Consider the following 13,461-nt stretch of genomic DNA (forward strand, 5'->3'; position numbering starts at 1 on the left):
AGTATAAAACTGAATGAAACAGAAATTAGTGATCTTGCAAGTACTGATGATATGGACATGTGTGGATCTGGGACAAGAGTGAGAGTGTAACACAGTCAACTTTTTAAAACAGCAATCCAATCAAGAGGATTTTTGTTTCTTTCCTTTGATCTAATCTATGAATTTGGAGTTTTTACTGCAAACAGGAAAAGCAAGAAAATATAATAAGCTGTTGTGACTTAGGATCACAGAATAGGAAGGTTCACAAGCAAGTGGCTTGATGCAGAGCTTACAGAACATAAATTATGCATGGAGTGCCAAGTTACAGTAAGGACATTACAGATTCCTAGCTAGAGTCACACAAAATAAACACGTATATCCACTGGCATCGGATTCTGATAAAGCTGTGTGCGATTTCTTTGGCTCAAAACAGGTAATCACATCTTTATCCTGCAGTTCCTATAATTTCTCAACTATGCAAAAATAAATCTAGGCTTTAAACAGAAAAATCTGCAGAGACCAAGTGCCTCTGTTCTGATAAGCAGTTACTGCTCAACACAGTGAAGCTTAAGGTAGCTGTGATGGGAAGATTTGAAAATCTGATAAATAAGACCAGTTGCAAACTTTATAACCACACTTAAGTAGATTGACATTCATTAACAACACATAGCTGGTGGTTAAGTTCTTAATCATTATCAGCCGTTATCACTACATATTCAAACACCTAGGCCCTAATCACCTTATCCTAAATTAGCTTTGAGTACACAATATCACCGAGCTGATGCCATGTAGTTAAATACTGATGGCTGTAGTCCTTGACAGTCTTACTTACTGAAGCTGAGGTGAAGAGGTGAGGGAGTTGTTTGGACTCTAAAGCAGGATCCATGGTGGTAGACTTCTTTCTTCCATATTTCTCCCTGCTGTCACAGCATGTTTTTAATGTACATACTCTCCTCCACCAAAGCAAGTGGGAAGCAATCTCATCTGCTCCTGACCCTCCTACCTCCATTTCTTTAGGACCAAAAGTTGTTCTTGCCCCACTAGAAATCTTTATTATTCTGTATCCTTGGTTTTCGATTGCAGTTTTTACTGCTTGAATTGTTGATTCACATGCTTTTTGTCCTTCTTTTGTGCAATTAAAGCTAGGTCTCCCTTTGCAGCTCTGTGTTATTTCTATATTTATGCTTAGCTGTGAAAATGCCTTCATGCTGTAAACAGTTATTATGCTATTAGCAGCGTTAAAAAGTACTTACAGTCTGTGGTCAGTTACACTACTTTAGTCTACTTTTGACTGAGTGTACGACAAGAAAAAATTACTTATATCTTGTCCACTTTATGGCTGTATTAGGTCTCTGCCTGCATAATACATATTTTCCCCGGCCTTGTTGCTGCCTTCTAGAAATGAGCAGAAATATCCGAGATTAGATAAGACAATCACTTCCAGGGAAATCCCTAGTTGGATGCCCCTTAGATTTTGAATGTATTTTTTTTTCCATTTTCTTTCAAATATCTAGGAATTATTTTTGTTGCTTTGAGGCCAAATGGCACAGCTCAGAGGGCTGCAATCAGCAAGACAGTCTCGACAGAGGAAACCTAACTAGAAACCTGAAACACAGGAGGGTCCATCTGAATACAAGGAAAAAACCTTTTTGATAGTGACAGAGCACTGGAAGAAACTACCCACAGAGGTTGTGGAGCCTCCTTTGGAGATATTCAAAACCAGACTGGACAAAGATAAAAGCAGGATTGTCCAACCTGCTCCAGCTGAACCTGTTTTAGCAGGGGAGTTAGACTAGATGATCTCCAGGGGTCCCTTCTAACCCCCATCATTCTCTGATTCTGTGTTATGATGATACATCACACTGTAAAATTAAGTCAAGCTCCTTCTCTTTGCATACCCTCACATGTTCAATGGAAAGTTTCTTTAGAATAGAGTACCCAGAATACTGAGCGTTAGAAACATATTTTTCATATCCTCCTCCCATGCCAGCTCTATGTAAGAGTCAATCTGTTTTAATAAGAAACAAAAAAGGATGTTTTTAAATTTTACAGTCACCTAGAACAAAACATGAATTTGGTTGTGACCATGATTACATAGCTTATTTATCCTTGGATCCAAGCTACTCAAAATTAAGGACTACTACTAAACAAACAGGATATTCAAGAAGGAAAATATTTTCAAAGGAACAAAAAGCTATAGGCAGTTAGTTCAAAGTGATTTATGTTTTTGAAATCTCCACAATGAGATAGTCGCTTTGCAACAAAACCATCTTCAAAGAAAATAAACAGAACTAGAAAATAACTATACTCAAATGCACTCCTCTGGACTATTACCCCCTGAGCCAGTAGTTTGCTGTGGTTAAGAAGCCTACAGAAACATTTTATAGGATTTTCCATTCAAAATGGGATTGCTGAAAGTGTGCAGTGGTTGACAAGAAATGTCTGGAGAATGTCACTGATCCTGAGTGCCACAGCAAACTGTCACGACCAGAAGAAATCACTGCTGAAGGAAGGAGGTAAAAAGTGAAACACTGGTGTCTCAAAATTGCAGAGACATACATAAACACACGGAGAAGTATGAAAAGTATGCAAGAACACTGAACCATAAGCTGATTATTTTTTGTAAAGCAGAGAGTAGCCTGCAAGCTTTAAACAATTTTAGATTTTAGATTGAATAGTTAGGCAATAATAATGAACTTGATTATATGACAAAATCTTGGTGCAAATAATGGTCTAGAAAAAGTAGTTTAAAACAACATTAAAACAACAACAACAAAAATACATTATTACTGAAGAGCATGTAGTATAAATACAAAGACACACCTGCAAAATGCCAGTGCAGTTTGTTCAAGAAAGATGTGAAGCATTGAGACAGTGAAAGTAAAGCATTTACTAGTTTGAAGAAGAAATCAAAAGTAGTGACAGATTTTGAGTATAAGATGTACATAAAAGCTTAATAGTAATTTGCACAAACAGATGTCAGTTTTATAATAGTGTCCATCTTGTTTATTTTTGGAAATGTACAGGCATCATTAGGAATACCTAAGAGCAAACTATACAGGCAATAAGAAACGCATACTTTAAGAAGTGATTTGCTTCAACTGCAATGGCAGGTACGATGCTAATTAAGGAATATTTGCTAAAGAGAAACAATCAAGCAACAAAGAAACACAAACACAAAAAAACCCTCAAAAATCCAGAGAATACATATCCTAAATCCTAAACAAATAAACAGAACATATTTGTATAAATTTATAGTCCAGATGAAACTTACTGCTTTTCAAAGTTATAACTCCCTAGAAGAAGGAAAACTAAGAACAGTGCATTTTTTCTCCAGAAATTTTTGATGACAAAATATCAGTACTAGTTCTCCTGCAAGAAACTACAGAGGTTTGCAAGATACTGATCAATCAAAATGCAGAATTAGAAATGCAAAACTGGCAAGTTAGTGACAGTGAAACAAGGTGGGTCCTAGTCTCAAGTCTCATAGAGGGTCACAGGAATTGGCACAGACGTAGAAGCACGAACTAGAAATATGCAGTAGTTTAATTTTGAATAAAGTACAGAAAGTTAAGCTTAACAGAAGAAAGAAGTCATTCTGGACTTCATGGGAAGTACGATTTGTAGAGAACTGCTGGAAGAGAAAAGAGGTGACATCTTTACTATTCCATTCCTTTTAAGTCACCTGAAAGGCAGATCTTATGGAAACCAGTAACTGTTGTGGTTTTACAAAGTTTTTCCCTCCAACCTGTAAAACAACCTCTCACACCCACAACCCCAAGTGCTCCATCTGGACACAAAGGAATGAAGAGTGGAAACAGCACCACCAATATTGAATACTGTCCCTTGTTGACATGAATAGTCCTCTGTGAGCTCCCCAGGGTGCTTGTGCTATTTGCCAGGACATGACACAGAGACCTCTGATTTGCTGAAGTATAAAGATCACTCATGGCCCTTCATGTTACTGGAAAACTCAGGGCTTGGTGTAAGATGGGCTTAAATCAGTCACTGCAGGCAGAAAAAAAAAACAAGGTGTTAAAAGCTGAGTGTAAGGGTCACACTCCGAGTACTCAACTCCAATTACAAATGCAGGAGTTTAGCTAAAGCAGAGACTAAAAAGATAAAAATGTCCTCTAATGTAAATATTCCCCTCTTTCTTGCCTCTTGCCCCACAAAACATCAAATAATTTTACTGTGAACACAAATGATTTTAAGCAGTAAAACAGATCTGCTAGTACCAAGTTACAATTTCTGGTTCTGTGGACTCTTCTTTATGTTTTCTATTTTCCCCACCACCTCTAAATTAGTAATAATTCAAGAAGGTAATAGCTCAGAAGTGAAAATTTTAGTCATTTGACTATTGTTAAATGGACAGCGTTGAGTTAAAATGTAACCAGCACACAAAAACCACCTAACACTCGAATGAGTACAAACTCAAACTTCTGAAATTTAGCTTCTTACTCTCAAAAGATGTTTTTATTTATACAGCTGATTTCTTGTTGCTGTAAACATGGAAAGTCAATGGGATGCTCTTTACTATTTATTTTCAAATAATTCCTGAAACCTCCGAAAAGATTCAAAACTAAAAGCTCCAGCTTTGTACCAATATTTCTGTCTCAAACCCTAAACCATCTGCAACACAGTGTGCACGTCAGCTCCCCCTGCACAAAACTACACTGGCTCATACTCCAACGTGCAAAAGGTTGAAAATAATTCATGACAGTGGTAAAACCAAAAAGAAGCAGTATGATTTAAAAATTAGCATAATTTAAAAAATACTTTGGAACAAAGTAGAAATGAAGATATATATTTTTAAGTAATATTTATTTCAATTCAGTTCTTACAGTCATACATCCTCAATCATAAAACTTCTTTAAAGAACTGAGATAATGCTTTTAAAATAGGATACATTACTATCACACACTATTATACATTTCATATTAATTAATAAGTGTGATAGAACTAAGGATGTTCAAGTTAGCATGCATATTATTTACACTGAGCTGACATTTAGTTCTGGTATCTGCGTTTAGTGATGTAGCAGGATGCTCTGCCTGGAATGGGGTAAACCAACTTGAAAATGCCCTGTTTACAAACCTACAAGTGGTAAATGAAGAAGGGAGCATCGTGCTGCTTTTGGTGCTGAAAAATGCTGAAATCAGCCTGACTCGTCAGTCCCAAAGCTAAACATCCTGATAGTGAGATGAAGGTGTGGTAGATGTGTTCCTGGATAAAGGAACAAACAAGTGATACTACTGATAAGTTGTCCAAAGCTGTTGAGCTGACACAGCTGGAGACATCTGACCATCATCAGTCACTTTATACTATAAAAGCCCAGTCAAAATTTTCATGCAGCATATTCTGACATAAGCCTTCTTGGAGTGTATATGTTCCAGGATTCCTTCCTTGAATGGGGAACAACCCTCAAGGTTACTCCTCTTACTCCTTGAGGCTGAGCTAAAGAGATTTACCCAAGGTCATTGTTATGGGTGAGTAACATCAATCAACTTAATTGTTTTGCCAGCTTTGATACAACTGCTTCAATAGGACTGCTTCATAGTGCAAGATATTATAATAGTTGTTACAGTTCCTGTGCTGTGTAGTAAATAATTCGGTAAATGGTTTGTATCTAATCATTATCAGAACATCATATATATTTATATACACATCATATATATATGTAACTATATATGGTTTGCCATCCTCTATCCTGCAAGACAAAGTTGGATAAAGGTTCAACTACACCTCTGTAATCATTTCGACAAAACTGCTGAAAAGACTGGACAAGACTGGATCCAGCCACATCCAGGCTCCTCTCTGAGGAGTTTAGAAAGCATGGAGGCCCTTTCTGCACCCTCTGACTCAACACCAGGGCTTCTTTAACAAAATACGAAGCTCCCATTCAGCCCCCCCGGCTTTGGTAAACAAGCTCAGTACCCAAACATTTCATCAGACTCAATGATGCAGGCTCACTGCACAGCATGTGTATGAATAAAGCAGGTGTTTGATACAGGGTACCGAGTCAAAGCTCAAACTTATTTCAGGAGAATAAATCTCCATCATTTATCTGCCAATGTATTAACCATATATCTACTTGAAGCATCATCCTCCAGCACCCAGACTTAATAAACTCTCTGAAACATGCTAAAGCCCATAGCACAGAGATACCCATTCCACATGGTTTTGAACAGCATTTACCTTAAAGTTAAAATAAAAATCTAAAGCTACAATGAGACAATCACTGGTCAAAACTTCACTCCCGACATTTAGTAAAAAAAAAACAAAACCAAAGAAGCATGCTGCATTACCACCACACATAACATTAAATATCACCGGAATTAGAAGCACTATTCATACCTACAACCACCTGATAAGCCTTTAATTGTTGCTATTTTTTTTCCCTTAGTGCACTAAAAATACCATCAGATCTTAAATGGGGCTATATCCCTTCACATGTCCTTTACTAACTTCCCATTGCAGCACACTGTAATGAAGAACAAAAAAACCCAAGTTGTACACATGCTAATAATTTGTCCCAGCTTCTACTAAGAAATTACTCATTAAAAACAGATCTATCACACTAAATAAACCATGTCAACATTTTTCCTGGATCCAAACTGTCTCAAGTGTTGAAGTGTTACTTCTCATTTTCAGGCATGCAATATTTGCAGGATAAGTTTCTGAGCTATCGTTCACACCTACCAAATGTCAGATCTTTCGTTTGTTAAGATACCAATGCTTTAAGCAATAGTTTCATTAAAACTTTAAGAAGGATCTTCTCAAGTCTTACACATCAGTTCAGTATTGCTACAGCAAATTATACATTTCTTTTGATATTTTTATCTTCTATAATTTTTGACAAATATCATGTGCTGATATGATGGGGAAAATCTTAATATTACAGGAAATTAGGTGGTTTGCTTAAGAAAAAAATTCAATTTTTTATGCAGCTGAAGCATGTATTGTTTGGCTTAGAGCATTTTTGGAGCAGGACATCAAAGCTGCTTTTAGTATCACATGCTGTACAATTTGGGGCTGACTGGAAACGAATGAAGGTTGCAGTAATACAACACAAGGGTAAAATGGAGAAGATAAAAATAAGAACAGAGTAGGAAAGATGCATCAGGAATATCAGAGAATACAAAAAGCACACAACCAAAACTGCAGCAACAAAAGTTGTCAGAAAAGAGCGAAAGGCAAAAGACTAAAGATTTACTCCATATTGCCAGAGAACAGCAGCCTGCTTTCAGAACAGCATCAGAAAATTCAAAGCAAAGCTTCTCTAACAACTCTTCTCTCCAAGTGATCAATTCTCTGAATAGCCCATTAGACTCTTCTCTTTCTCCTCCCGTGCAGCCCAAAGCTGATGAAGTAAAAGGGACAGGATTAGGACAACTGATTTTTTTTATTTTTTTTTTCTACTGACTACTCTACCTTCCTAGCTTGCAACATAATAAAAAACATACAGTTTCGTGGGTTTTATTTTTGTCAAATGTCTATCTTTAAATCCACTAAGAGTGAAACTTCAAGCATTTCAAGGACGACTTCAAACAGTAAGAAATGAGACACCTGTAAAGAAGAAAGCTGAATAGGCAGGATGATGAAAAACAAGAAAAAAAAAACCACAATCATGAGAGACACACCATGCTTCGTGTAGTCAGACTTCTTGGAACTGTTGCTGAAAACATCCATGTAAGTAAAAAAGTGGAAAAAGACGTGACAGAATGTAAATGGAGCACTTTACAGAATATATTGCATTAACCTGTTACAAGTGTAATTTTTCTGATATACAAAACAGAACCATAACTGCTAAACTGCTAAGACTACCCTGTAGCAGTATTTAGTTTCATGCTAACCAGATGAAGTCTGAAGATGTCTGGTTAAAAAACACATCAACCCAATTCTGTGCTCATATTGATACCAGTTAGTTAGATGTCCTCAGTTTCAACAGTGCTATTGAGAGGTTTTCCATGATTTATATTATATTTGTATACGTGTAACATGATATAATACTATACTTCTATTAAAACATTTGTATCCTGGAATGTCTGTGAACTCAAAGGAAGGTTAGAAAGAAAATGCAATTCATCCAAAACCACAAAAAATACGTATTCAAGAGTATGACCAGTAGTTTAAATACTTCACAGGGGTTTTTTTTAAAGCTAAGGTTAATCTTCCTTTTATCACAAAACTTTATTTCAAGTTAAAAGATACACGGTGTGGAGAAGGAAAATTTCTTTGGAGAATCTTTTGCAACTGAGGGGACCTTCTTTCTTCCTCATGTAATAAACTGAAGAAGCATGTCAAGATTTTTCTTGAAGTAAGGAAAAGGTCATCTCTTTACTAAATCTACTAAATAAAACAGAAAACAATATTCACAATACTATCCAAGGTAACTAGAGTTCAGAAACACTCAGTTTCACCAAGGTACCAATGAGTGCAAGAACTGTAACAAAAACAAAGGGGTAACTTTAAAACCAAGCTTCAATATCACATGCAGGCATAATGCACATGCCCACAGCAGGGATGAACTTCTTATGGCTCTCTCAATTATTGTTTTGTCATTCTGTGTTTTCTAAGTATATTGTACATTCATCAGTTGCATCTGACATATTCACCTAAAATCCCAGTTTAAAAAACAATGATCACACCTCTCTCCTTCTCAAAACCTTCCTATTCATGGAACAGGGAAGAGGGAGGGAGGAATGAGTGTGCATATCTTTCTATTCACTTGTCAACCAGCCTGTTCCTAGCCTCCATGACAAGAGCTATTCTCCTCTTAATCTCTTTTAGGGATATATTATTTTTCTCTTCTTCAAGGCAAGGTGAGATTTTGCAAAGACTTAGCTGACTCAGACAACCAAGCTAAGGAAAGCCAACACTGTTTCCACCAGCACCACATTGAGCACTAGCAGCAAGTACAAACACCCCTAGCAAACAGCTCCTGCCAATAGCTTCTTCTCACAAAAGAAACTAGTTTTAGAAGAACCATCTAACTGCCATAGACAGATCTTAATTTGATCAAAGAAGGTTTTGCTCAAGAAGCAAAAAACACAAGAACTTTTAAATTAAGAATAAAACATCTTGTAATACTTATTCTAACCAGTGCAGTTCATGAGCTTTAATTAAGGTAATACAACTTGTTTTTTAAATAAGTTTTACATAGTACAACTATATGGGTGTCCTATTCAGAGCAGGATCCACAACCCTATTAGTACAAGAACAGGTAAAGAAATCGATAATCCTTTCCATTCACTCGATTTCTATTATTATTACTAATTATTTTTATAAGACTAATATAGTGTGAGGTACAGAAAAGGGAAATAAAAACATTTAGAGAAAAGGACGAGGAAGCTTTATGAGCATCATTGTATTTCCTGTCATAAATGGATTATGGTCTCCCCACAGTTCATTAAGCCACTGAAGACAACTCAAAATCACTAAGAAAGGAAACAAACAGAACCTCAATCCCTCCCATTTCCCAGTACCAAAGCAAGGAAGCTGCTGACACAGCACAATCTGCACACTGACTCCCTGAAAGCTGACCCACTCTTCCCACTGCTTCAGCAGCTATTAATGCAAGTCACAGCAAGTGACAACCTCCCATGAAATGAGTTTTACAATCTTGTCTTTCGGTTGTTCTTCTCAAACTCCTGTCTGTACATATGTTCCCATATCATGCATATCATGTTTCACATCTAATGAAGAATAAAGAAGGGGAACCACAGAGTAAAAAAAAATTAAAGAAAAGAAAAAAAAAAGAAAAAATTATAGGATTGCCAAGAGCTATGCCACATTTTAGCATTGGGATTTGCAGTCTCAAATCTTAAATTAAGAAAAGTTGTCATGAGCTAGGAACCAGTAGCTGGGTAGGAGACAAACAGGCAGTAGTTTTCACACTGCTTTTTCTCCCCCACCTTCTCAGAGCACATCTAGCACTACTAGATCCCTTGAATCAGGAACTAGATTTTCTTCAGTAATCTAAACTGCACATAAAACTTACTGTATCATATATGTATTATATACATAAAACACACTGAGACAAATTCTTACAGTGGATGCTCAACGATGTAGACACTGTGGCACTGCCAACCTACCAAAATTTAAAATTTTAACAGGTAACATTTGGACAGCAGAATCTTTGTTCTCAGGAGACTCCAGCTCTATATTAGTATCTGGTTTTAGGGTACCCACTGTCAAGAGAGTGCTGCTTTATTCACAAATTAAGAAAGGAGCTATCAGTCAACAATTATTTCATATGGGACTATAAATTGAGAGAAAGTCCTTGAAGGTACAAAGACCAGGTACTCATTTTCATTAGACAGGCAGTACTAAAGTGGATTATTTTAACTGAAGGCATTTAACCTTGAGAGTCACAATGGAAAGGCACTTTATAATATTATACAGTGCTTGACATCATAGAATGAAACCATGCAAAGCATTCAGTGACCTTGAGGTAACTACATGGAGAGTGAACTTCTGGATATTCTGGAAAAAGAAAATATTGTCTCTTTTGTCAGATTTCTTTACAGTGGTCTAAAACTGATGTGGGAGGCTGGTACAAACAACTACTCTCTCCTGCTCTTCAGCTCTCCTCTGGGTTTGGAAAGCACTAGCAGTTCATTTTTGCTTAGACTGATGAAAATCCATAGACAGATTTAGTATGTAATGAAATCTCTCTCATCTTCTGTATGTGTCACTTAGGAAAAGTTTCCTTCAAGGAATGAATCTGAATCATGCTTCTAATTTTCTCTTCCTCCAGAGACCACAGTCCTACAGGGCAAGGCTGTGAAAGCTGGGGTTGTTCAGAAAAGAATGCTCCAATGAGACTTTAGACTAGACTTTCAGGAAGAGGAGTTTGTAAGAAGGATGGGGACAAACATTTTAGTAGGATCTGTAATGACAGAAAAAGTGGTATAGTTTTAAATGACAAGAGGGTAGAGTCAAACTAGATATAAGGAATAGATTTTTCTGGCAATGGTTAAATGTTGAAACAGGTTTTCCAGAGATGCAGTAGGTGCCCCATCTCTGGCAAGACTCAAGGCCAGGCTGGATGGGGCTCTGAGTGATGTAGTCTAGCTGAAAATGTCCCTCCTCATGGCAAGGGGTTTGACTAAGTGGCCTTTAGAGGTCCCTTCTTCTGATTGAATGACCCCACTAAGACTTCCTAGCTCAACATTTTCTCCACCCTAAACATTTTGTCTATCTGTTGCTAACATGCATGTTAACCAATAATACAGATAGTTTAAAAATGGAACTATTTTATTCAGGGCACAGAGGGGATGGGATAAGAAATAAATACAAAGCTCTGAAACATTACACAAGAACAACATTTATTGTTACTCCATATAAAAATGCTTATCTTCATATGAACAATTTTTTCTCTATGGCATTGTACTCAGGAACCTCAGGCTCCCAAAAAAATCTGTATTCAAAAGCTCAAACAGAATATATAAAGTTTTAATATTTTCAGACAAAAATCCTAGAAGAAAATATTAAAACTAACTCACTCAGTGAAGACTTGAAATCTGATTATGACTCCTGTAATCTGAGTACAGGATGAATGCAGCATCTAAGTTACCTCCCCTTTTTAAACAGTATAATTCAGGGTAAGAATGTATATATGCCAGCTGATACCACAGAGTAAGAAGTGTCCCATAAATCATAAAATAGTTACTATTTCTGTACCACTCTAAAGATATCCAGGCTTCCAAACTTAATTTTTAAGGCTCAGGCACTCATACAAACCTCCTGCTAAATTATTAAGCTCCATACAAGTCAATGCAAAGGCATACAATTATTCACTACCTTTTCCCATTGTCTTTCTTTAAATTAATATAAATGATACAAGACCCAAAACAAACTTCTGCTCAGTATTTTATTGAGAAAAACAAACAAACTTACACATCTGTTCCACTGCAGGCAGGCAGCTTCATTTGAGGTTAAATACTTGCTACTCCAACTTAATGAGATGATGTATCTAAGGAAAAGAAGAAAGTAATTACTTTTGATATTTTTTAAACACAGTAACAGTCACAGCAGAAACTCATGGGATGTTTCAAATTTCTCTTCAGGCCACAGCTCCAGGAGCTGCACTTACCTGACTCTCACCTTTTTTCAAATCTCTAGCCCTCACAATTATCAAGAAAAATCAGACATTTTCACTTCTAGAGCTCAAAGCAAAATAAAAATAAAAAATAAAGATAAAAATAAAAATCATTCCGATTATTGCTAAAATAAAATTTAAAAGTAAAATTTTTGTATTTATTTTAGCACTGCTCCATTTTTTTTATACTTGTGCTAAATGAAACAGAAACTACATTACATGCAAGATTTCAAAGGAGCTTGCTGACACCTTTCCATGCACTAGAGGATTCAGCTTGCTACACCTTCTCTTCATAAGCTAAATATATTGCTTATACACTTGACCAACCACGTGTATTAATCAACATGCAATACCATAGGATCAACACAAGATTATCATTCCCTGTGTATGAGGAAGGAGTGACTGCAAGTGGAGCATATTAGATCACTTATTTTGACTTAACAACTAAACAGAACAAAACAGTCTATTGCAGGACACATATTTTGAGTTTTGCAACTTCAGTCCCACTGATATCATCAATATACAGACATGAGTGCCATAGTGCAGAGGCCCCAGTACACTGAGAAAAACCCAACCCAACAAACCAATTAAATGTTTTGCCACATTAGAAAATCCATAATGTGCAAGGCATTCTCTCTTATGTTGAGCCTTCCTGATCAGACTGAGATGTTTAACACTATATGTATGTACAAACATGCATATTTCTATGCACACTTAGGGCTTTTTTCCCTTAGGAAGGAGATCACCTCTCAGAGGGCAGACGATGATGATTGGCTTAGTGTGCATTATGAAATGAACTATATATCACTTCTCTTACTGACAATTTTTACTTAAAAAACACTCCTAAGTGCCTCTTAAACGATTGAAACACCTCCAGAGCTGTGCTGCTGGCTAATCTGACTGTTGAGATCCTTTAGCCATCCCTATTACAGCAACACTTAAATAATGTATGCAGAGAGGAAGGTGTCAGCCAAGGAGACACAGAGCCACCAGAGGCAGGGTGATCAGTGGAGCAGTTAGGGAACTCTCCTCAGATGTGGATTAAGCTCCTCAGGCAAAGCAGGGAAGTAAACCTGGCTCTCCCACATTCCTTGTAAGTGCCAGAGCCATCAGACTACAGGCAAAATAAAGTACAAATATGAATCTTTATGCTCCCTGGTGTCTTTAAAAAACACCAGAATCCCTCAACCCTTCCATTCCCACTTTCCCCCCTCTCGGATTTGTTAAAGAATTGTTAAACTTGTTATAGCTTCAAGCCAGGCCAAACATCTTGTTCAATTCAAATTAATGTTTGGGTTTTCTTGATTGCTTATTTTTGTGAGAAAAATAGAAAAGAAAAAAATAATTTTAGCTGGATCTCAGATTATTTTCTTTAG

Source organism: Cinclus cinclus, chromosome 4, assembly GCF_963662255.1.
Source record: "Cinclus cinclus chromosome 4, bCinCin1.1, whole genome shotgun sequence".
Classification (NCBI taxonomy): Eukaryota; Metazoa; Chordata; class Aves; order Passeriformes; family Cinclidae; genus Cinclus; species Cinclus cinclus.